Here is a 4,772-nt window from a genome sequence, read left to right on the forward strand (position 1 = left end):
ATGTCGGATATTAAGAGTAAACGAGAGGATGACACTGAGATGCAAGCAGAGAAAAGAAGCGTTAAATTTACGCCAAAAGGTTTGGATTTGTATATAAAGACATGCCAAGAAAAGTGCAGTTCAATGTGTAAGCAAGCATCTAAGTACATGGGGAAAACTTCCGCTTTAATGACCTCATATGAGAACGTTAAGGAAGTGTCTTCTGAATTTGGGAAGTTTATTAAATGCTATCAAGATGCAAACGCTTTGCAAGAATCCTTTTTAAGTTTGCCACTGCCAGAAGATGAAGTGAAAAGGCAAGTTGCACATTTTCAGTCGAAGATGACAGCATTCTCTGTTTTTATGGACAAAGTAAAGGTTTGGTTGCAGGAGGCGGGCGAGCCGTACACTGAACAAAGCAATACTGTTCGTAATGATAAAGTTGTTGAAAGTTTGGATGAAATAAAACCTGAAGACAGTGTCTCTAATATCTCAAGTGTAAAACCACCTTCAAAAACCTTGTCACAGCAAAGTCGAATTTCATCAACATCTTCCGCATGCATTAAAGCTGCGGCTGACAAGGCAGTGCTCATGGAGCGACTCGCTGCATTAAAGAAAAACATTCTATTGAAGCGCAAGAGGAAAAACTGAGAAAAGAAAAGGAGAAATTATCCTTGGAAACAGAGCTGGCAGCCACTAATGCAAAGCTTCGTGTCTTAAAAATAAATTCAGTTTGTAGCTCTGAGCATTCTGATGGAATGAACTCTTATTTTGAAAGAGGGCACGTACAAGAAGCGCCTAGTTTAACTCCTTGTGCCGATACATTTGTTCCAACATCAAGAGATTACTCTGGTATAAATTCTGCATCTGAATCACAAGTAATCGTACCTAGACAAAGTCAAACCCAACATCAGGTTGATGATTCAGCTCAAGTGACGCAGCAAACACAGCCTCAGTCTCCTACTTTGACTGGGAACTGCACGAAGGAGATTGTAAATATTATGCAAAAACAAAATGACATCACTACTTTGCTTGTAAAACAAAACTTATCTTCTGTCCTCCCCGCCAGAAACATCCCTGTGTTTGATGGAGACCCTTTACAGTACAGATCATTTATGAATGCCTTTGAAAATGGAGTGGAAGCTAAAACTGATAACTGGAGCGACTGTTTGCATTTTTTAGAGCAGTTCACTAGGGGGCAGCCTAGGGATTTGGTGCATAGTTGTCAGCACTTACCTCCTGAGCAGGGCTATTCCACAGCCAAAGATCTTCTTGAAGAACATTTTGGGAACGAAAATAAAATTGCCTCTGCATATATGGAGAGGATTGTGAGTTGGGTACCTATTAAAAGTGAGGATGTGAAAGGTCTTCAGTCATTCTCTCTTTTTCTTCAAGGATGTTCGAATCTAATGCAGCAAGTTGTTTATATGAAGGAGTTGGATTTGCCCTCAAATATGAGAATGGTTGTTATGAAGCTTCCATACAAATTGAGGGAAAGATGGAGAGTTGTTGCCTATGAACTGCAGGAACAAAATGGTTACAGAGCAGTGTTCACTGATCTGGTTGCCTTTATAATAAAACAGGTAAAAGTAGCATCAGATCCAGTGTTTGGCAACATACAAGACTCACAATCTGGAAGCAGCTTTAAAGCTTCAAGTTCTACCAAGCAAAGAAAAAAGGGAAGTAGTTTTGACACTAATGTCAGTACAGTGCCAGGAATCAAAGCTCAATCAACTGGAAGCAGAACAACTTCCGCCGTTCTGCATAGTTGTTTGTTTTGTTCACACAGCAACCATTTACTAGAGAATTGTAAGCAGTTTAAAGCTAAAACGCATCAGGATAAGTTGACTTTTATCAAGGAAAGGGGAATTTGTTTTGGTTGTTTAAAAGTTGGTCACACAAGCAAAGACTGTAGGAGTCGTTTGGATTGCGACATGTGTCACCAAAGGCACCCAGGGGTTCTTCATATAGAGCGAAAGGATCCAGGTGCGTCTTCGGAACAAACTCAACAGAGGACAAACTCTAATGTCAACTTTTCAACTGCAACTACTCAGACATGTGGGTATATTGGGGCTGGTCATGAAGTTGATGCAATTTTTTCTATAGTTCCAGTTCAAGTTAAGAGCCAAAAGAGCAATAAAATTGTGCAAACCTATGCGTTTTTGGATCCTGGAAGTTCAGGTACATTCTGTACAGAAACTCTGGCAAAAAGGCTGAATGTAAAAGGTAAAAAGACCAATATCTTTTTGAGAACAATGAGTCAAGATAGGATTGTTAGTACACAAGTTCTGTCTGGTTTGGAAGTGTCTGGTTTGGAAGCAAATGATTTCATGCCATTGCCAGATGTTTTGACTCAAAAGACTATGCCAGTTTCTACAGTTAATATTCCCCAGCAAAGCGACATCGATCAGTGGCCTCATCTTAAACCTGTTAAACTTCACAACGTTAATGCAGAGGTGGAGCTACTGATAGGCACTGATGCTTCCAGTGTTTTGGAGCCATGGAAGGTGATAAACAGTGTGGGAGGTGGACCTTATGCTGTAAAAACAAAAGTTGGCTGGGTCATAAATGGTCCCCTGCGCACTGGAAGTAACAGTGGAAATAAAACCAACTGCACTGCTGTAACAGCCAATAGGATTTCTGTTGAGCGTCTTGAAGACATGTTGATTAAACAGTACAATCATGATTTTAATGAAAGATCATCAGCGGAGCAGACTGAAGTCCAGAGAGGATCTGTGTTTCATGGATATTGTTAGTAGTTCAATAAAGCTTATTGGAAATCATTATCACATTGATTTGCCTTTCAGGAGAGAAGGTTCCAGTTTGCCAAATAACCTCTGTGTCGCGGAGCAGCGTCTCCAGAGTCTCAGACGGAGATTTGAAAAGGATGCTCATTATAAGGATGAATACACTGAATGTGTAAACAACATGCTTGAACAAGGATATGCCGAGTTTGTGCCTGTAGATGAGTTGCACAAAGATGATGGAAAGGTGTGGTACATCCCTCATCATGGAGTGTATCATCCCACAAAGGGCAAATTAAGAGTTGTATTTGACTGTGGAACAACTTATAAAAGAGCATCATTGAACAGTCAGCTTCTACAGGGACCTGATCTCACAAACTCGCTGGTTGGGGTTCTGATCAGATTTAGACAAGAGCCTGTTGCATTAATGGCGGACATTGATTCCATGTTTCACCAAGTGCACGTCTCAGAAAAACATGTCAACTTTCTCCGTTTCCTGTGGTGGCAACATGGCAACACTTCAAGGTCTGCACAGGAATGCAGGATGAAAGTGCATTTGTTTGGAGCTGTATCTTCGCCAAGCTGTGCAAATTATGCTCTACAGAGAACTGCAGATGATAATGCACAACAGTTTCCAGCTGAAGTGGTTGATACAGTCGAAAGAAACTTTTATGTGGATGATTGTTTGAAATCTGTTGCTTCAGAAGAGGAGGCAGTGCACATGGTGAAGAGGCTGACAGATATCTGCGCTAAAGGAGGATTTAAGCTTTCAAAATGGATCAGCAACAGTCGCACAGTGCTCATGTCAATCCCAGAGGAAAGAAGAGCAAAGGAAATTAAGGATCTGGATTTGGACACAGATCAACTTCTAGTTGAGAGAGCACTGGGTTTACAGTGGTGCATAGCAACAGACAAGTTCCAGTTCAGAACCTCCCTGCAGGACCGTCCAACAACCAGAAGGGGAATTTTGTCTGTGGTCAGCTCACTGTATGATCCTTTGGGAATCTTGTCTCCCTTCAGTATGCCAGCTAAACTGTTGCTACAAGAGCTTTGCTGACAAAATTTGAAGTGGGATGAAGTTATTCCCCACTCTCTTTCCCAGCGGTGGCGTGATTGGCTGGAGGATCTCCAGCTGATTTCAAAGTTCAAAGTGGAATGTTGCATTAAACCAAATTGCTTTGGAAGACCAGATAGGGCACAACTTCATCATTTTTCTGATGCAAGTCAAGATGGGTATGGAACGGTGTCATATTTAAAGTTTGAAAAGAATAACGTCACGCATGTTGCTTTTATCCTGGGAAAGGCTAGAGTTGCTCCTCTCAAGCAAACTACAATTCCCAGGTTGGAATTGACGGCTGCAGTTCTTGCAGTTCGGGTGGATAGGCTTCTGCAAAAGGAGCTGCAGGTCAGGTTGGAAAAATCAGTTTTTTGGACTGATAGCACAACAGTACTGAAATACATCTCCAATGAAACCAGAAGATTCAATACTTTTGTTGCAAACAGAATTGCTCTCATTCGAGAAGCAACAGATGTGAAGCAGTGGAGATACGTTTCTTCCAAGGAGAATCCTGCAAATGATGCATCCAGAGGCATGAGAGCTGGGGATTTCCTCAAATGTAGGAGATGGATAAAAGGGCCAGAATTTCTCTATAAGTCAGAAAAGGAATGGCCTAAACTGGATGTGGAGTACGGTGTAATTTCTGCAGATGACCCAGAGGTCAAAAGGGACCTGACAATGAATGCCATTGTGAGGGAATTACAAAATCCTACCAGCTATTTTTTCCTCTACTTCTCGTCTTGGGCAAAACTTAAAATCTCTGTAGCCTGGCTTTTAAAGATGAAAGAGGTCTTGGTGTTGTTGGCACAGAAGAGGAAAGAGTTGCTTGCTGCAGGTTTGAATAAGAATGATCCGGAAGGTCAGAAAGAAGTGGAGATAAGAATGGAAAGATTTAAGACCACTTTGAAGAAAGGAAATCTGACTCCAGAAGACTTGATAAAGGCAGAACAAGCTATTCTTCAATATGCACAACAACAGAAATTTACGACTGA

The 4,772-nt window shown here is 41.3% G+C and overlaps 1 pseudogene; it reads left to right on the forward strand.

Annotated features, from left to right (window-relative positions):
* On the forward strand, nucleotides 1-4,772 carry LOC146567720 (uncharacterized; annotated as a pseudogene).

The sequence above is a fragment of the Mchenga conophoros genome, linkage group LG9 (assembly GCF_057382185.1).
Source record: "Mchenga conophoros isolate Kocher_MC1m ecotype Shallow Benthic linkage group LG9, M_conophoros_male_GT1.1, whole genome shotgun sequence".
NCBI classification, from domain to species: Eukaryota; Metazoa; Chordata; class Actinopteri; order Cichliformes; family Cichlidae; genus Mchenga; species Mchenga conophoros.